The sequence below is a fragment of the Marmota flaviventris genome, chromosome 12 (assembly GCF_047511675.1).
Source record: "Marmota flaviventris isolate mMarFla1 chromosome 12, mMarFla1.hap1, whole genome shotgun sequence".
Taxonomy (NCBI): domain Eukaryota; kingdom Metazoa; phylum Chordata; class Mammalia; order Rodentia; family Sciuridae; genus Marmota; species Marmota flaviventris.
The window spans coordinates 26,797,852-26,819,219 of record NC_092509.1 but is presented as its reverse complement, the minus strand read 5'-3'; the positions used below and the strand labels follow the sequence as shown (position 1 = coordinate 26,819,219).

At 44.6% G+C, this 21,368-nt stretch overlaps 2 long non-coding RNA genes across 2 annotated transcripts in view; both read left to right on the top strand.

Annotated features, from left to right (window-relative positions):
• Positions 1 to 2,540, top strand: part of LOC114100228 (uncharacterized) — a 31,948-nt gene extending 29,408 nt beyond the window's left edge. Inside the window, exon 4 of the long non-coding RNA XR_004618710.2 lies at positions 2,387 to 2,540. This is a non-coding gene — a long non-coding RNA (uncharacterized lncRNA). The remainder of the gene's footprint in view (positions 1 to 2,386) is intronic.
• Positions 2,541 to 8,477: 5,937 nt separating this feature from the next.
• Positions 8,478 to 10,222, top strand: LOC139701389 (uncharacterized). The gene is made up of 2 exons (XR_011703944.1): positions 8,478 to 8,739; positions 9,247 to 10,222. It is a non-coding gene; the product is annotated as an uncharacterized lncRNA (long non-coding RNA).
• Positions 10,223 to 21,368: the final 11,146 nt, after the last annotated feature.

The window sequence follows — 21,368 nt, the reverse complement described above, 5'->3', positions numbered from 1 at the left end:
ATGAAGATTCCGGAAGGCCCTCTGGCGGTTCATGGAGCCTGAGGTTATTTGTTAATAGTGTCAGTTTTTCTAGCAAACTCTTAGCTAAGTCATGCCAAGACTCAGGACAAGCCTTCCACAAATTTTTCCAGTCTCATCTCCCACTTATGGGTCTTTTCACCCCCTTTCTGCCAGCGGGTAAGAAATTTTACTTGCATTTTCCCCAGAAATCTTGAACAATTCTTTTTTCTAAAAGCCATCTGACCTGGGTAGAGTTTGTATCTCTCCTGCCTAATTCATGTGTTGAAGCCTTAACCCCTGATGTGATGATATTTTGAGATGGGATCTTGGGAAGGTGAGTGGGTCATGATGGAATTAGTGCCCTTATATGCAAGAGAAATTATCTCACTCTCTACCACATGAGGATATAGCAAGAAGGTGGTATCTGAAAACAAGAAATAAGCTCTGACCAGGAATTGAATCAGCCAGCACCTTGACCATAAACTTCCCAGGTTCCAGAAACATGAAATACAAATGTTGGTTAAGCCCCCTGGTTTATGGAATTCTATGCTAGCAGAACTCAGTGGCCGAAAACATCTCTGCTTGAAAATATCATGTCAGAAGAGGAGTAGAGTTCAGAACCAAGATCCCAACTGCCCACACCAGGTCTCTTTGGCTCCGAGAGGCTAATCTGATCTCTGTGACCATGTCCTAGACATCAGAATGGCTCTGCAGAGTGCTCTTCTTCTTTCTCTGTGGGCCCCTAGATGTGATTCAGACATGCTCCCTTTTTTATATAACCCTGAAACAGGACTGTTATCTTTTCACCCCGGAGTGTGAAGCTAAGACTAGGAAGAGAGAGCCCAAAGGACTCTACCTAATTATTTTTGGACTCATCACCTGCACTAAAGATGATTCTCATGTCTGGGGTGACTGACGCTGGGGGTTGGGCTTTATTCTACACCTACAACCGCCAACCAACCTCCACTGTCCCCCAAAGTGAACAAAGCCATGCGTGCAGGAGAGACCATAGGTGCTCAGGACATCTTAAGGCCTTGGAGGTGGGGATAGAAGAAAATGCAGACGTTTAGATACTCACCCACACCCAGTCCCAGTTTAGCAACCTGTGTTCTGTCACCACTCAAGAGTATGGCCCTCTTGGCTCAGTCCTTTGGGATGGCCTGGAAGCACATCCCCTAGACCAGCATGAGGGGCCCTCTCCGATCTTCTAGCTATTTCTTTCCTTCCCACCCAATTATTTTTCTGCCCTTTTAACTCTTTCCTTGTCTTAGTCTGTTTTGTGTTTCTATAATAGGACTCCTGAGACGGAGTAATCTATAAAGAATAGAGATTTATGTTTTGCAGTTCTGGAGGCTGGGAAGTCCAAGGTCCAGGGATGGCATTTGACAAGGGCCTTCTTGCTTTGTCACTCCATGCAGGAATGCAGAAGGGCAAGAGAGCACATGAAGGGGTGTGAAAGGGGGCTGCGGGCATCTCTTTATCCAGAACTCCATCCCATGATAACTAACCTGCTTCCTCTATAACAGCATCAATGCACTGAGGAAGACAGAGCCCTCAAAACTGGATTGCCGCTTCAAGGCCCCACTTCCAAATGCCCTTGCAGTGGGCATCATGCTGCCAACACAGGAACCCTGGGGAACCTGTTCAAATCCTCGCTTTGCTCTTTCTCCAAGATTCCTTTCCTCCTGCTCTTCCTCTTCCTCAGACTCCACTAGAATTTGAGGAGCTTAAAGTTTTCTTCTGCTCTCTTGTGAGCTTTAACCACTTTGGGTCCAGACTGGGGCCAGGCATGCCGTCCATTCTTCCACCTGGTGAAGGACACTTGTGGTGGTGACGATTCTCTGCTCTTATTTGCAATTGTCCTTGCCTCTTAAATACTTTAAGTTCCTAAAATCAACTGGATAGGTCACAAATGGCAAGGGTTTATTTCTGCCAAAAATCCTTGTCAGTTTTACATTTGAGACTCAGAGCCTCCTTGCTAGCATAACCTTGACCCTAAATTTTGAAAGGGCAAGGGTTGGAGCTAGGTCATACTGCCGCACTTCAGATACGTGACAACTGAGAGATGGTCTTCCCTGAGATGTGTCGTTTTTTATTTTATTTATTTACTTATTTATTGGTACTGGGGATTGAATCCAGGAGCGCCTAATAACTGAACCACATTCCCCACATTATTTTGAGACACAGTTTCACTAAGTTGCTTAGAGTCTTGCAAAATTGCTGAGGCTGGCTTTGAGCTTTTGATCCTCCTGCCTCAGCCTCCTGAGCCACTGGGATGACAGGGGTGGGCCACAGCACCCCGTGAGAACTGTCATTTTAAAGATGAGAAGGCTGAGTCTTACAACCTCCCGCCCCCCTCACCATGGACACCTGGTGTCCCCTCCAGGACCTCCAATGGGGAAGAAGCTCTCCTTAGAGGCAGCTGGCTCACTGTGTGGAGCATTTCTTTCCCTTATTGAAGGAAAACGTGTCTCCTCTTGTTCCTGCCCAGAGGTTCAGCCTTGCCTCCTGGATTCAGCACCTCTTCTACTGCTATTAGTTCTCACGGGAAATTGCTGGCCTCCTTCTTCCTTCCTCCAGGTAAGACTACCCTATTTCCTTCCATGGCGAGGAGCTCTGTTACCTCTGGGAATCTGCTTTAGGATTGGTTGCCTTTCCAAACAAGTAAACATGTACCCAACACTCCTGACACAGCTGCGTGGGGATTTTTTCCCACATGGATCATTTCTCAACCCTCTGGACACTGGTGTGAGCTCTACATTCAGTTATGACTCTAAGTACCTGGAGTTAGTGCTGACCCTGCGGGGTAAGGGCTCAGTCCCACAAGACCAACCCCATCTCAGAAGCTAATCGCAAGTAGTGGGTCCCCAGGTTACCTATGATTCTGTCTGATTGGCTACAAATCAGGGGTCCCCCTGAGGTTTCTCTCAGGTTCCATAACTGGCTACGCTAGCTCACCGCACTGAGAGGAAACACCGTGGTTTACTGGTTGGTTATAAAGGATGTGATAAAGGATACAGATGGAGAGCAAGATGAAGAAGTGCATAGGGCAGGGTCCAGAAGGGCCCTGAGCACAGAAGCTTCCAGTCCCTGTGGAGCTGGGGTGGGTCATCCCCAGCAGGTGGATGTGTTCACCCACCCAAAGCCCCCATCCTCGTCTTTCAGAGATTTCTGTGGAGACTTCATCACATTGGCACAATTTTGGCTACCAGCTCCACCTCCGGTCCTTCTCCCTCCCTGGAAGATGGGGAGATGGGACGTTCCAACTTGTAATCTCAGCCTGGCCATTTTGGTCACCAGTCCCCACCCAGGAACCCACAGGAGTCACTTTATCAGAAAAAAAAAAAATGATGCTCTTGCCACACAGGAAATTCCAGGGATTTAGGAGCTCTGTTAGCACCTGGGGTCAAAGACCAAGTGGTAGGGTGAAGGATGCAACTGTGGCCACCCTGTCCCTCAGTATGTCACAAGGGGGTTTTAGGAGTTCTGAGCCAAGAACTGGGGCAGAGGCCAATTCTACACGTGTGAGTGTCCTGTGTGTTTATTATGCCACACCTTCCTTCTCCCTTCATGGGCCCTGAGTACACGGGATCACAAGTGTCCTTGGGGGCCACCCTGCACTGCCTTCCACTTCCAGACCACCCAAGGGTAGCTAAGCAGGAAAAGAGGCCACCGTGCTTGGGAGTCCAGCACCGGAGATGTCACTGCCTGCCACCACTGCTCCCCAAGCTGTTCCTCTGCTCTGCGGCCAGGAGCACAGCCAGCCAGGAGCGTCGTGGGAGCCAGACAAAGACACAGATGCGGCTGCTGGAAGCTGGAAGGAGGCTCGGCCAGCCGGGCTGGGGGATGGCTCCTGGAGCACGCAGATAAAGATGTCGCCGGGAGTGGGAGCCTCTCCACCGGCCATTACCAGGCAGCGATGGCGCTGAGTGGCTATTCCCTGGTGTGGCCGGGGCGCTGTGCCATCGGGGCCTGGGCTCCAGCGGTGGCCGGCAGCATGGGTCTCACAAAAGGCTGAGCAGTTGGCATTTCCGGTTGAAAGGCAGTTTTTGGAGGGTGATTTCTTGGCTCCTCTAATTAACGAGAAGCAGAGGTTCCAGCTTGGCAGACAGAGCTGCCTCTGGCCTCGGGCACAGCTCCACGCTCCATCCTGCCTTCAAGTCTCAGAAAAAAAAAAAAATCTTGGAATCAAAAGAGTCTTTAGGTAGCTCCAGTTTTCAAATTTAATAGGGACCCACAGGGCAGAATGGAGGGGCTCTGTGAGGCCCACAGCCCCCCACCCTTGCCTTTGGGAAGCACTGAGTCCCGAGCCCTTTCCCTGGTTTCCCTGCCTACCCCACAGGGTGGATTATTTCTCTGCTCTAGAGACCCCCAATCCCAGAGGAGTAAAATCTAAATGGCCCCCACACTGGCACCCAGAGTTTTCAGTGGTTTCCTGCTCAGCTGGATCAAAATAATTCCAGTCTCTGAAGGAACACTTCACTTCCCATGGAGACCTGGTCTTCTTGTCCTTAAATGCTATGGGGGCTGAGTGGAGGCCATCTCCCAGGCTGTCATTGCATTGAAGTCCAGGGCCCCAAACCCAGGCAGCCTCCAGTCCTACCATGAGCTGCTCCCACCCCCACTGCTCTTTGTCCCCAGAGTCATGGAATATCTCTGATGACTATATAAAGGAGGTCGCTGGGGCCCAGAGAGGGCAAGAGGTGTGGTCCAGGTTACACAGCAACTCCTGTTGAGCCAGGACTTCATGCATTAGAGGAGTAGAGGTTATGTAATGCCAGATTCGTGGGACCCCAGTAGACCTCCAGGAGCTGAATCCGATGCAATCACACAAGAGCTCCAGCCTGGACTCACAACTGTTTCCAATGCAGCGGTCCCAGGGACTGAGTCCTGGTCCTTTGTTCAGGGAGATTTTATAGGTTTTGGGGGGATACTCTATGCGTCACAATATCACACAGCAAATCATTCCATACCGCGGGAAAATCAAACAACAACTCTTAACATTGATTAGCACATTCATTGGCGGGAACAAGTTGGGTAGGGGTGATTGGTTAGTACAAGAGGGGGGCTCGTTTGAACTGATTGGTTTAGGCCACGAGGAGTGTACGTGCTAAACTACATGGTTTCCCAAATTATTATCAACCACCATAAACTACTGGGGGGGTCATCTGGCATTCCAGATATTTTCCCTGTCTCATGCTGATTGGAGGTTGCTAGGGGTTGCTATGGATCCTCTCCTGGCCTGAGTCATGGACACCTGGCGCTGCAGATCTCTCCAGTTATTTGCAGACAAACAACACAGCAGGGTGGGTATGTGCTTAGGAGTGCTCTGTGGGTTTTTCCAAGGACAAGGGTCATGCCCCCTCCCTCTGGACAGGCCTTGAGGTAGAAGCTGCTGCTGTAATTTATTTATTTTTTAAAAAAATGGAGTCACATTGTTTTCTCAGTTACGCCTCTCCTCTGTGCCCCTGAAAGTCCTTTCTGTGCTGGGCACACTGTGGCTACCCTTGAGTGCTGCTGCCTTGATCGATTTCCTCCCATCTCCTTTCGGTGGTTTCTTGTTGGAAGAAATGACTCTGGCATGAGCAGATCTTGTCAGAAGGAGGACCCATGGGGAGTGTGAGAGCTCTTCTGCATCCGCCCAGAGGCCTCTGCTCTGTTTCTGGCTGATCTGGAGGACCGGTGTGTTGTGGGGGGGGGCTGTCCCAAGGCCTTGGGTGGGGATACTTCCTGCTGTGCCTCTGGCTGCTGCTCCTGGTGATCATAAGTGATTATCTCCCCCATAAATGTGATAGATGGCCTCTCATCAGACAGAATATCCGCAGCTAAGCATATCGTGCTCATCTGCAAATCAGTTATTCTGTGTCCTGTGGCCCTGTGGAGAGGGCCCACAGGGCCAAGCCACAGTGAATGCAGGTTGCATCGCAGGATTCATGACCCGAATTACTTTTCTTCCAGAGGCTGAGCTGGTGGTGGAGGCTGCAGGGAGAGTGGGTTCCTTATTCCCTCTCATGCGTCCACCCATAGGAATTCTAACAAGAAGTTGATTGTCCAGTCTCATAAAAAGCAACACATTAGAGCCAACAAGACCTGGGGGTAAGGTGGGGGAATCCGAAGATCTGGGGCCCCAGGGAAATAGCATCCGTGGAAAGCCCACGGGCTGAGTGAGAGTCTCAGGTCTGTGTTCTAGTCCCAGACCCACTTCTAAAGTGCTATGTGATGTTGGATAAGCGGTTTGGCTTCTCTGAGTCACTACTTTCTCATCTGTAAATAATGTGTGGTTCTTCATGGCTATAAAGGAAGTGACAAAGTGATTCAGGTGCCTATGATCATAATAGGTTTTATTTACTGAATATGCATAAGGGCAATGCTCACAGCAGTGTAAGGAATCAGTACTTTTATCATTTCCACTTAAAAATCAAGGAGCACAAAGCTCAGAGAGGTTCAGTAATTTGTCTTGCCGCAGTCCGGGTGCAGCAAAATAATCCGGAGGTGACGAGCAACTTATGTAGATTGATACAGCAGGAGTGGGAGTCATTTATTGTAGGACAGGAGGGGTATATATACATTCCACACAGCTTATCTTAATTAACATAAACTAGATACAGCAGTCAACCAGTAAGGAATCTCCACACTTAATGGCTCGCTGGCGTTACTTCACAAACCACTCCCTCTGGCAAAGTGCCAGGCGCCATCTTGACTTGTTTACAGACCCTAACATTTCCCCCTTTTGTTTAATTTAAATAATGACCATAGTGGTTTTTACATAAACACCATAAATAATCTGCTACAAGCAGAAGGGGAGGATACAAAATGAATTCAAATATGAGTAGATCAACTCAAATCACTTAACGACTTTCAAAAGTTATTGGGAGACATAAATTGGATAAGGCCTTATCTAGGCATACCAACAGGAGAGTTGGGACCTTTATTTGATATCCTAAAAGGTCCATCAGATCCAAATTCACCCGCATGTTAACGTCTGAAGCAAGAAAAGCATTAAAAATTATTGAAACATATATGGAAAATATGCATTTGGATAGAATTGATATAAGTTTGCCTTTATTATTTATTGTACTACCAACAAAAAATATTCCTATAGGAGTATTTTGGCAAGAAGGTCCATTATTGTGGATACATTTATCTTATTCTCCTAACACTATTCTTACTAGGTATCCTGAGGCTGTAGGACAATTAATACTCAAAGGAATAAAAGCAGCAAAGGGAGTATTTGGAATTTATCCCAATAAAATTATTACTGCATATACTATGGATCAAATAGATGAGTTAGCTAATGAGTTAAATACTTGGGCAATAATCATGTGTAAATCTAATGTTTCATTTGATAATCACTTACCATCTAATCCTTTGTTGTCTTTTTGGTCCTCGCATCCTGTAGTTTTTCCAAAAATGACAAGAAAAACACCTATCATGAAAGCTCCAAATATATTCACTGATGGGTCAAATAATGGTACAGCAGCAGTAGTTACCCCTGATCAAACTTTTACATTTTTAGTACCCAAACAATCAGCTCAAAAGGTAGAGCTTAATGCAGTTTTACAAGCTTTTGTGATGTTTAAAGATTCTGTATTTAATTTATTTTTTGATAGTCAGTATATAGTTAATGCTATAGTATCCCTTGAAAATGCTGGTAGGATTTCCCCTTCCTCTACTGTTTTCTCTTTGTTTTCCACTATACAAAGTCTAATCTGGGACAGAAAAGATCCATTCTTTATAGGACATATCAGGGCACATATAGGATTGCCTGGAGCCCTTAGTTTGGGCAATGATTTAGCAGATAAAATTACACATGACATACATATTTTTTCTACACTAGAAGAAGCTACAAATTTTCATAAAAGGTTCCATGTCAATGCTAATACTTTATAAAAGCATTTTAAAATAACTCAGGAACAAGCCAGACATATAATAAAACAATGTCAAAATTGTGTGACCTTTTTACCACAAGTTAATCTTGGAGTCAATCCTAGAGGACTGATATCTAACCATATTTGGCAGATGGACATCACACACTTGCCAGAATTTGGAAAATTAAAATATTTGCATGTTACAGTTGATACTTCTTCTGGATTTTTGATGGGCTCCCTTCATGCCGGAGAAAAAACTAAAGATATTATAGCTCATTGCTTACAAAATTTTGCCACTGTGGGCATTCCAAAACAGTTAAAAACAGATAATGCCCCTGGTTATACTTCTACCTCTTTTAAACAATTTTGCTCATCATTTGGCATTACTCATATAACAGGAATCCCATACAATCCACAGGGACAAGGCATAGTTGAAAGAGCTCATCAAACTATTAAAAATGTACTTATTAAAGCAAAAAGTGGGAATTGGAAAGGGGTATATATCCCCCAAAGATAAACTTAAAATAACCCTTTTTACTCTAAACTTTTTAAATTTGGATTCATCAGGGCCTAGTGCTGCGGAAAGGCATATGTATCCAAAAAATGTACATAAGCCTGAGGTACTTTGGAAGGATATTCTAACAGGACAATGGAAAGGTCCTGACCCAGTAATTGTCTGGAGTCAGGGTTCTGTTTGTGTGTTTCCACAGGGAGAACAGCAGCCGATTTGGATTCCAGAGAGACTAACCAAAGCGATTTCTACAGACCAAAAAGAAGATGATTTGACTCAAATCCATAACAGCTGATATCCAGAGCTCCAGCTTGGCTATTCTTACATCTGCGACAGTGATTAACCAGGATGCTTTTTTCAGTATCTATTTTATTATTGCCTTTTCCCACATCATAAAGTTCTATTTTATTTTTTGAGCTCATACAGACCTAGGTTAATGTTTTTCTGATCAGTTTTATTTTTTGACTGTGGAGTTTTTAAACATTGCAATGGAGATTTCACCTGTGTAAAGCTACAAGGCCTTTACTATTGTCTTATGTGTTGTACATTTGTGTGCACACTTGTGTTTTGTGTTGTATGTCTGTGTGTGCGTATGTCCATATATCATATATGAGGAGCGCTCATGAAAAAATGGATCCGAATTTTTTTTTATTCATGTGATTTTAATGGTTTAATTTAAATTGGGTAAACAGCTGTTGAGGATTGTTTTAATATGTGTACAAATAAGGAGGTTAACAGATCTGTTTGTTTACTTTCACCTTTCCTTTTCATTATATTTAATAATTCTGTTCAGGATAATGTAAATTGTTCAGAAAATTGTTTTCTTAGTACCAGTTGGAATGTTACATATTTTTTTTTTTTTTTTAGCCGTCATTGCCAGAATTCCTATGTTCATCCCAGTGCCGGTGAAGACAAAGATAAAACCAAACTACAGCTTCTTCAATAGCTATCACAGTAAACTGTATAAACTGATGCATCAATGAATAATAACTCAACAAGTAATGCTCAGTCAAGGAGTCGATTTACTTTGGGAGGAAATGGACATATTGATGGATTCCTCTGCTTTGAACTGCTTGCAGAACTTGCCTGGACTACATATCACTTGTATGCATTGTGAACTATCTGTTGGTGCAGCGAATTGTGGTAGTGCTGGTGTATCTTTGCTGATGGTGGCACCAGTGATACAATTTTTCCAAAGGAGCCATCAATTGGCTTGGTGTCGTGGCATTTCTGTATCCTCCTCCCTTCTACTAGTGATGGTCTAAAATTTGGGGGCCAACAGAGGTGAGGCAAAGAAACTCACCCCCCCACACACACTGGTGCAAAGGCCTATCCACAAGTATGGCTGTATGCTGGACCAGTAGTCAGTGACGGGTATGATCCAATTGCAGTGGTACCAACCTAAGACAGGAGGCTGACACCTAGAGGTCAGCTCATCCAATGACGGGTAAGAACCATATGTTGTATTGGACAGCCTTACAGGCACGGTCCCTAAGCCACATTCCTTGTTGTTCAATTAAACAGAAGAGGGGAGATGCTGAGAGCCATAGCCAAGTAGGAATGATGCATGGCATTTTTGGTTGAAAGGTGATGCCAGCAAGCCATTGAGATGATAATGATTATGTTAAGATATGCATTCAATTGGAGATTAGACCCTTGCTGTCCGCCTCGGCCTGCTACTTTGGGGCTCTTTCGGGACTCCCGGAGAGTTCCCATTGGTTGGGGAAGTGCGGTAGGAGGGAATTCTGGAGGAGGGATTTCCTGTTGGTGTAGTGTGTCCCGGGAGAAGGCCGCATGCATGGCATTCGCGGGAGTTTTGGAAATAAAGTTTGTTCCTGCTTGAGTGGCTTGTGATTTTGTGCCCAGCCAGACTGCAGCATGTCTGAGAACACACAGCTAGTGAGTACAGAGCCGGCATGGAAACCCAAGCCTGTCTAGTCTATAGCCAGAGTTATTCACACGGGACTAACCTGCTTCCTAGCACTTGAACTTGCAGGTTTTTAGTTTTCCAGATCAGAAAAAATAGAGCCATAATTGGCTCCATGCTCCCTCCCTCAGATGCTCTCAGGTCTCGGGGACTTTAAAGCTCTTTGGAGGAAAATTCCAGATTTCACCCTATCTTCTTGATAGTTGTTTTTCTACCTGCTGCTGGCCTGCAGGGTGGAGGTGGCATAGCAAGGGACAGTGGCCAGGGAGACCTGCTTGGTCTCTGGATCTGTCCCTGCCCAGCTCTATGTTAATGGAGGAAATTCCTTTTAAATCCCCAGGATTGCATTCCTCATCTCTAAAAAATGAGGAGGTTGGATCTGAAACGTGGTCACACCTCACAAATACTCAGGGAGGTTTTAAAAAAAATCCAATACTGAGCCCGGTATGGTGGCACATGCTGTAATCCCAGCTACTTGGGAGACTGAGGCCAGTGGATCACAAGTTCAAGGCCAGTTGGGGCCACTTAGCAAAACCCTGTCTCGAAACAAAACATTAAAGAAAAGGGCTGGGGGTGTAGCTTAGTGGTGGGGCAGTCCTGGGCTCAATCCCCAGTGCTATGAAAAAGAAAGATCAAAGAAAGAGAGAAAAGGAAGGAAGGAAAGAAGAAAGAAAAACAGAAAGCAAGCAAGCAATCAGCTCCGCCAGGGGTTGGGCACTGGCCTGTCCCCAGCTCCTTAGGTGATTTTAATTGCACATGGCTGAGAACCACTGGCCCAGGGGACTTCCAGGGTCCCCTACCACTTTTAAATCTATGTTGTTAAAATTAATTGAGTATCAGTCATAAAAAATAATGAAATTATGGCATTTGCTGGTAAATGGGTGGAACTGGAGAATATCATGCTAAGTGAAATAAGCCAGTCCCCTAAAACCACAGGCAGAAGGTTCCCTGTGATATGAAGATCACACAAAGGGCAGGGGGGGCAGGAAGGGGAAGAATAGAGTTCATTGGATTAGACCAAGGGGAATAAAGGGAAGGGAGGGGAATGGGAATAGGAAAGACAGTAGAATGAACCGGACGTAACTTTCCTATGTTCATATATGAATACACGGCCCATGTAACTCCACGATATGTATAACCACAAGAATGGGATCCTAACTAGAATAAGTCCCACTTCACATATGTATAACATATCAAAATACCCTCTAATGTCATGCATATCTAAGAAAGAACAAATAAAAAATTGATTAAAAAATTTATTTGAGTGTCGACTATCGTTCCAGACTCAAATTAATTTGACCTATGATCTAACCTTAAGTTGAATTCACACCAACGTTGAGGGGAACAACAGGGTGGAGAGATGTGGCACCAAGGCTGGGGTTTGTTTCAATCCTGGTCCCTGCCAGCTTGCTCCCCTTGCAGACAGACACCTGTTTCCCTCTCCCACTCCATTTCCTTATCTGTCAACTCGAGTGTCACCTCCTCTGCAGAGATTTGCAGACCTAAGACCCGGGTGCAGTGGTGAGCGTGCGGCAGGCTCTGATTTATTGGGCCAGGATGCGTGGTGACATCGCCCTTCACAGATCCTCTTCTTTCTGTCTCCTGAGCACGTCACAGCACCATTATGTGGGTTGAAATGAATGAAAATTCCGAATGATATTTTTCAAAAATGTAATTTGTGACAACGATGAAGAAATCAGTCTCCCTGGGATAGGCAATCTCTTCTTCCAAACCAGGAAGGCGTGCCCTTGGGCACATGTCGCCTTCTGGAGTCCAGTATTTCACAAGTTGGCAGAAATGACACAGAGGAGGGTGTCAGAGTCCAACAGATGTTGGCCCAGGTCCCACACCTGCCTCGGGACAGCCGTGTGACTAGGGGAATGACCCTTACACTCCTGCCAACCTCCATATGCTCTCTATAAAATGGAGAGAAAACTAACTTGCCAGAGCTTTGTGAGGAGACACGGTGACACGCTGCATGTCGGGTCTCACTTTGTCACATTTGGTGGAAGGAAGAGGCAGTCCGGGCTCCAGCCAACCCTGGGGAGACGGCAGCTTCACATCTGACCTTCTTCTCAAAGGTCCTGGAGAAGGTCCCAGCTCTGTCTCCGTTGAACCCAGAGCATCCTCAGGAGAAGAAAGCCAGTGTCATGGCTCAGGCTCACCTTCCCATCAGACATGCTGATCAGTCCTGTTCTTTAATCAGAAAAGGTAGGATATTGGCTACAGCATTGCTATAGATGGGACTCTGCTATCCCCCAACCTATATGCTAATATCTTAACTCCAAGGGGATGATATCAGGAGGGAAGACCTTTAGGGGGCGATTATGTCATGAGGGTGGGGTCCTCGGGATGGGATTAGTGCCTTGATGGAAAAGGCCCCAGAGCTCCCTGGGCGGGAAGGGGGGGTAGGGGAAGGGGGAGGAATGTCCATTTGTGAGCTGGGAAGGGTCCTCATCGGACACCATATTGATCAGCGTGTTGGTCTTGGATTTCCCAGCTTCTGGAACTAGAAGAAATAAATTTCTGCTTTTGTAAGTCAAGCAATTTATTGTATTTTTGTTATAATAACCTGAACGGACCAAGAAAAAGCACAGTTCAAGGAAACAATCTCCACGTTGATTTTTTTTTCTGTGTGATTTTCACTCCTTCGCTCTTCATTTCCTTCTGAACCAGGAACTCCTCTCACTTTTTCTATGGAGGGCCAGACAGTCAATGAGGCTGTGGACTCACTAGCGTATAGCTGGCCACATGGGCTTTGTCACAGTTACCTGACTCTGCCGTTGTGATGCAAAGCCGCCATGACAGTAAGTGAACCAGTCAGTTGGCTTCACTCAACCAAACCTTGATAGTAAGAAACAGGCCACAGGCCATATCTGACCCTCTGCCCTGGTTTGCTTGGGACATACCAGGGACCGAAAGACTAAACAATCAGAGCCAGGGTCCATGAAATTTAAATTCTAATGGGGGAAGTCAGACAATAAACAGTGAATGCAATACCTAGGTACAATAGTGAGGCTGTCAGAAGGTGAAGTTGTGTTCCAGGGAAGCAGAGGGGTCTGGTGGTGTGGGCTGGCACCCAGGGCACCGTCTCTTCTAACTCTGCATCCAGTGAGCTCACCTTGATGGCTGGCCAGGGGCCAGTTGGGGATGTCTACACCATGGAAGTCAGCAGTGGCCATTACTCAGGGAACCGGGTGTTGGACCAGCATACCACTGGTGCAAGGGGATGGAGGGAGAATGCTGGATTTTCATTTTAAAAAGAATAATCATGGTAGGCTTCATGGAGGAAGTAACCTCTGAGCCAAGGCACAAGGGGTGAGTCCTGTGGTACCAGGGGAAAGAGTCCTGAGGAAGGAGCAGAGGTGGTAGGAGGTGCGTGGCATGCTGGAGACCAGCAAGGGCATCAGTGCAGCTGGGAGAGAATCCATGAGAGGGAAGACAGCAGGAGCCCAGGGCCCTCAGGAGTGGGAAGATGGGCCATTGCCAGGAGTGGGGGTGGGGCTGCTCCTCACAGGCTTCAACGGAAATCCAGGTGCAAGTTGGGGACAGCTCTGTTGCCGGTGATCACAGTGGAAGTGTTAGGAGAGGTGGCACCCACACGTCACACTGACGAATCAGATGTCAAATGTGAGAAAAACGGAGTCAAGTACTTAGGTACCAGGGCTGAATAGCTGGAAGGATAAGAGAGCAGATCAGACCTGTTCTGACAGAAGTTGAAAGGTAGAGTTCAAGTCCTAGTGAAGATGTGGACCAGGGAGTTGGACAGAGGATCTTGGGGTTCAGAGGGGTGATACAGGCTGAGGACACAGAGTTGGGGGTGTCCACAGTGGGTGGTGTTTATCAGAGATCATCAGAAAGAAGAGTACCAATGGAGCAGAGGGGCGTCCGGGGTCAGCCTGGGCCCACCCATGTCTGGAAGTTGAGATGTGACCGAGTCAAAAAGAGGTCAGAGTACAGAGAAACTACTTTCTTTTTCAAATGAAACCATTAGAACTCACAATGCAAAAGCCAGCTCACATTCTCCCCACAGGGCCCCTCTGCAACCACGCCAGCTCAATGTTCTCTTTCTCTCCCTGGGAACATGCCCAGTAGTTCCTATACGGGTCATTCATTTGGCACTCTGCTGTCTTGGGCCAAGAATGTGTCCCAAGGGAAAGTCTCATGATGGACACGTCCTAAGCCCACTGTGTTCTCACATGGAACACAGAACTCCTGACGGGTGGCTTGAGGTTGGAGAGAAGGACTGGTGGGGCCTGTCTATTCTCTGAGCACCATTTACTGAGCACCTAACATATGCAAGAAAGAGGGAACAAGCATTTCAACGTGGAGAGAGGAGAAGCAATTTTGACAAATCTATCAGACTCTCAGATCACAGAAGGGGAAAAAATCAACTGGAAAGAGAATGCCCACTTCCTGAGGGAGAATGACTGTCCCCGACCTCACCCAGGACCCGAGTTCCCTTGCAGGCAAGGTCCATGGCACCCTGGAGGCTGTGGACTCACTAGGCCAACCCTCTCTGTCCCTTGGCCTCCCTTTGTTCTTTGGTCAATGTGGGAGAAGGCGTCTGGCTTCCTCAATAGAATGTGGGAACTCTAGAACTGGAACCGGAGAGGAGTCACTTGGTGGCCCAGTAGAAATTTCATGATGCTCCAGTGACCCTACACTATCACCGGAATTCACAGAGCTCCTGACCTCACCACTCCTCCTGGAAGTCAGCCATCCACAGAAGCATTGCTCAGGCTGTAGTCACCAGGAGCCACTTCTGAGCCTCATGGTGATCTCCAGGAACACAGATGAAGAGCAGAGATGCCTCACTACCAACCTGACATCTAAGGCCAGACTTTCTCTGGGTCAACTGTGCTGTTCACTTTTGTCCTTGAGCGTTCATTCACATGGAGATTTCTGGATCACTTTCATTTTTCTTCTGTGCCGTCACTGTGGCCAGGAGGCTCCCCCTGAATTGCTGTTGCTCCTTTTCCCCTGGGAGCTCTCTCTCCATTGGGTACTGTTCTTGCAGCATTTCCTCGTCAGTGTCTCTGCCTCCCTGTCGGTCTATCTGCGCTGAGCCTTAGAAAGCAGAACCCATGTCCTGTGCTTCTCTGTAAATCTGAGCTCTCCGCATTGCAGACAGATGACTGACCTCTCTTGAAAGTTCAAAGTGCCATGTGATTTTTCTGAAAACCAGGACTCAAAACAGTGCCCTGCATGTGGTTGAGCTCAATGCTTGTTTGAATAAAGGGAGCCCTTTGAAAATGCCCTCTCCTGGCTTCTTGCCTCTACAGAGACATGGACCTTTCTGACCACAGCTTTCCCATGGATTTTGTCCTCCACAGCCAGCAAGAGGAGGTCTGAGTCTTTCAGCCCACCTCCTATAGTTTCAGTCTCCCCCTGGTCCACGTTTATGTGATACTCAGTCATTCTAGCTGTTACCTACTCCTTGCCCACCCAATCGCAGACCTGGGCCAAGGCTTGGGGGAATTGGTCTGGGCCTGGATTTCTGTCCTCCAGAACTGTGAGAGATAAATTCTGATTATTTGAAACTCTCAGGTTTGTGGGGGTTGTCATGGTAACACTGGGAATTGAGTACAATTACTGTTGTAGTGTTACGGAGGTGTGTTCAACACCTCCTTCTTTCCCTTTATAGACCAAGCTTACTGAACTTGGAAGCTGGAAGGTGACTGGATGGAGGACCCATTTGGAGACAGAGAGGGCATACAGTGGACAAGCTGAGCAGAGCCAGGTGAGGGGATGTGGGGTAGGGGTGCTGGGAGGCAATCCTGTTGAAGAGTTAATGAGCCTCTTTCTATCTTTCCTGATCTTGCCAATGAGACATGCTCCCTGTGGATGGAGGACACAGAGTGGATTCCATAGACTCAAAAAACCAGTGGACTTCCCCGAGTCCCCACGCCCTCCTAAACCTGGACCTGCTGCCTCCCTGTAGGAGGGGTGAGCGGGTGGGGCCATGCCGCAGTCTGGCTGGGCACAATCAGGAGCCACTTGTCAAAAGAAACTAACTTTATTTTTAGAACCACACACGCCAAACAAAACAGCCTCTCAGGAAAAACCCTAAGAGCCTCAACTGCCACCACCGGCTTTCCACAAGCCTCTCTCTCCCACACAAGTTTCTCTCCACCTCCCACAATCCTCCTGCTCTTGAGCCAATTGGCTGGGTCACATGGGCAGAGCCAAAAAAGTCCCCCAATGAGCAGCTCCGTGGTCTGAAAGGGCAGGGAAACAGCCCAATGAGCATCACCGCAGAGGAGCCAATCAGCTAGATGTTGCTGGGGCCGCTGTGAGCCAATCATCAGCCGGCAGCTGGAAGTTTGCTGGCAGCTGGAAGTTTGCTGGGGCCCCTTCGGCTGTGGCTCTCAACATCTCCCCCTCTCTGTTTAAACAACAAGCATGTGGCTTAGGGACCGTGCCTGCCTTAGGTTGTCCAATAGTACATATGGTCCTTAGGTTGGTACCATTGCAATTGGATCTTACCCGTCACTGACTACCGGTCCAGTATACAGCCACACCTGTGGAGAGGTCTTTGTACCAGCGGGGGGGTGAGGTTCTTTGCCTCACCTCTGTTGGCCCCCAAATTTTAGCTGGACGATCATGACAAGCAGAAGGGAGGAAGATACACCAAGCCAATTGACGGCTCCTTTTGGAAAAATTGTACCACCAATGACATCATCAGCAAAAATACCCCAACACTACCACAAGTCGCTGCACCAACAGATAGTTCACAATGCATACAGGTGAGCTCACAATGTGTCCAGGCAAGTTCTGCAAGCAGTTCAGTGATGGCTATTGTAGAAGCTGTAGATTGGTTTTATCTTTGACTTCACCAGCACTGGGATGAAGATAGGAATTCTGGCAATAATGGCTAAAGAAAAAATTATGTAACATTACAGAAGGCACTAAAAGAAAACAATTTTCTTAACAATTTACATTGTCTTCACCGGCACTGGGATGAAGATAGGAATTCTGGCAATAATGGCTAAAGAAAAAATTATGTAACATTACAGAAGGCATCAAAAAAAACAATTTTCTTAACAATTTACATTGTCTTCACCGGCACTGGGATGAAGATAGGAATTCTGGCAAAAATAGCTAAAGAAAAAATTATGTAACATTACAGAAGGCACTAAAAGAAAACAATTTTCTAAACAATTTACATTATCTTTAAGAGAATTATTAAATATAATGAAAAGGAAAGGTGAAAGTAAACAAGCAGATCTGTTAACCTTCTTTTTTGTTTACATATTAAAACAATCCTCAACAGTTGTTTACCCAATTTAAATTAAACCATATAAATCACGTGAAAAAAAAATATTTGGATCCATTTTATCATGAGCGCACATCATATATGATATATGGACATACATACATTCAAACATATAACACAAAACACAAGTGTGCACACATAATATAATACATACAACACATAACATTATAGTAAAGGCCTTATAACTTTTTACAGGTGAAATCTCCATTGCAATGTTTAAAAACTCTATAGTCAAAAAATAGAACTGATCAGCAAAACATTAACCTAGGTCTGTATGAGCTCAAAAAACAAAATAGAACTTCATGATATGGCAAAGGGCAATAATAAAATAGATATTGAAAAAAGCATCCTGGTTCTGTTGCAGATGTAAGAATAGCCAAACTGGAGTTTTGGATATCAGTTGTTATGGATTTGAGCCAAATCATCTTCTTTTTGGTCTGTAGAAATCGCTTTAGTTAATCTTTCTGGAATCCAAATCGGCTGCTGTTCTCCCTGTGGAAACACATAAACAGACCCCCGACTCCAGACAATCACTGGGTCAGGACCTTGGTTAATCTCTCTGGAATCCAAATCGGCTGCTGTTCTCCCTGTGGAAACACACAAACAGACCCTCGACTCCAGACAATTACTGGGTCAGGACCTTTCCATTGTCCTGTTAGAATATCCTTCCAAAGTACCTTGGGCTTATGCACATTTTTTGGACACATATGCCTTTCCGCAGCACTAAGTCCTGATGAATCCAAATTTAAAAAGTTTAGAGTAAAAAGGGTTATTTTAAGTTTATCTTTGGGGAATATATACCCCTTCGCAATTCCTTCTTTTTGCTTTAATAAGTACATTTTAATAATTTGATGAGCTCTTTCAACTATGCCTTGTCCCTGTGGATTGTATGGGATTCCTGTTATATGAGTAATGCCAAATGTTGAGCAAAATTGTTTAAAAGAGGTAGAAGAATAACCAGGGGCATTATCTGTTTTTAACTGTTTTGGAACACACACAGTGGCAAAATTTTGTAAGCAATGAGCTATAACATCTTTAGTTTTTTCTCCGGCATGAAGGGAGCCCATCAAAAATCCAGAAGAAGTATCAACTGTAACATGCAAATATTTTAATTTTCCAAATTCTGGCAAGTGTGTGACATCCATCTGCCAAATATGGTTAGGTATCAATCCTCTAGGATTGACTCCAAGATTAACTTGTGGTAAAAAGGTCACACAATTTTGACATTGTTTTATTATTTGTCTAGCTTGTTCCTTAGTTATTTTAAAGCGCTTTTGTAAAGTATTAGCATTGACATGGAACTTTTTATGAAAATTTGTAGCTTCTTCTAGTGTAGAGAAAATATGTATGTCATGTGTAGTTTTATCTGCTAAATCATTGCCCAAACTAAGGGCTCCAGGCAATCCTGTATGTGCCCTGATATGTCCTATAAAGAATGGATCTTTTCTGTCCCAGATTAGACTTTGTATAGTGGAAAGCAAAGAGAAAACAGTAGAGGAAGGGGAAATCCTACCAGCATCTTCAAGGGATACTATAGCATTAACTACATACTGACTATCAAAAAATAAATTAAATACAGAATCTTTAAACATCACAAAAGCTTGTAAAACTGCATTAAGCTCTACCTTTTGAGCTGATTGTTTGGGTACTAAAAATGTAAAAGTTTGATCAGGGGTAACTACTGCTGCTGTACCATTATTTGACCCATCAGTGAATATATTTGGAGCATTCATGATAGGTGTTTTTCTTGTCATTTTTGGAAAAATTACAGGATGCAATGACCAAAAAGACAATAAAGGATTAGATGGTAAGTGGTTATCAAATGAAACATTAGATTTGCACATGATTATTGCCCAAGTATTTAACTCATTAGCTAACTCATCAATTTGATTCATAGTATATGGAGTAATAATTTTATTGGGAGAAATTCCAAACACTCCCTTTGCTGCTTTTATTCCTTTGAGTATTAATTGTCCTACAGCCTCAGGATACCTAGTAAGAATAGTGTTAGGAGAATAAGATAAATGTATCCATAATAATGGACCTTCTTGCCAAAATACTCCTGTAGGAATATTTTTTGTTGGTAGTACAATAAATAATAAAGGCAAACTTATATCAATTCTATCCAAATGCATATTTTCCATATATGTTTCAATGATTTTTAATGCCTTTCTTGCTTCAGGCGTTAACATTCGGGATGAATTTGGATCTGATGGACCTTTTAGGATATCAAATAAAAGTCCCAACTCTCCTGTTGGTATACCTAAATAAGGCCTTATCCAATTTATGTCTCCTAATAACTTTTGAAAGTCATTAAGTGATTTGAGTTGATCTACTCGTATTTGAATTTTTGGTGGACGGACCATGGTTGAGGATAATAGAACTCCTAAATAATTAATTGGAAAATTTAATTGTACTTTATCTATTGCTATCTCTAGATTATAATTTTTTAATAAGTTTGTAAGTGTGGCATAACATTCTAGCAATGTGTTTTTATCTTTGTGTGCTAATAATACATCATCCATATAGTGAAATATTTGTAGTTCAGGATTTTGATTTCTAAGTGGCTGGATTACTTTGTTAACATAAATTTGACACATAGTTGGGCTGTTAGCCATCCCTTGAGGGAGTACTTTCCATTCATTTCTCTGATCAGGACCTTCATGATTCAGTGCAGGGATAGTAAATGCAAAACGTGGACTATCCTCAGGATGAATTGGAATTGAAAAGAAAACAATCTTTAATATCTATAACTAAAACATACCAGGTTTTTGGCAAAGCAGACAATTGAGGAATCCCTGATTGAGCAGGTCCCATAATAACCATCTCATTATTAATGGCTCTTAAATCTTGCAATAATTTCCATTTACCAGATTTCTTTTTGATGACAAAAATGGGAGTATTATGGGGAGATACAGAAGGTTGTATATGTCCTTCTGCTAATTGTTGTTTGACCAGGTCATGGGCTGCTTGTATCTTTTCTTTAGTCAGGGGCCACTGAGGAACCCATACTGGTCTTTCTGATTTCCAAGTAATTTTTATTGTCTCAGTGGCCCTTTCTGAAAATCCAACCCATGTCTGTCTGTTCCTTGATCTATTTGTATTGGTCCTGCTATACCTTGTTCTTGTTTTTCTAATCTTTTTCCTTTCCTAAAACCTTGTCTAGTCATAATAGTGGGTGCATTTTGGTTGATGTTATTTGTTAATGTCAAACCTAATTGATCTAGGACATCTCATCCCCATAAATTTACGGGAAGATGATCCAATACATATGGCTGTATAGTTCCTTCACATCCTTCAGGATCCTTCCAATCTAATACCATTGCACTTCTATGGGGATTAGTTGCCACTCCTAGGCCTCGAAGCGTTTGAGTGGCTTGTTGTAATGGCCAATGTTTTGGCCATTCTTGACGAGAGATGATGCTAAGGTCTGCACCTGTATCCAGTAGCCCATTAAATTCATGTCCTTGAATATTTAGTTTTAGCATGGGGCGAGAATCTAAATTTAAAGAAAGCATAGCCCAATCTACACCTGTGGAGCCTAATCCCTTGGAACCTCTTTCTATAGTACGACTGGAAAATTTATCATGTAGGCTGGGTATTATTAGTAACTGTGCTATTCTATCTCCTGGTGAAATTACTGATATACCCTTTGTAGAACTGGCTATAATTTTTATTTCACCTTCATAATCGGGATCAATTACCCCAGGACTTATCATAAGTCCTTTTAGAGTAGAAGAGCTGCGTCCCAATAATAAGCCTACTGTTCCTTTGGGAAGAGGT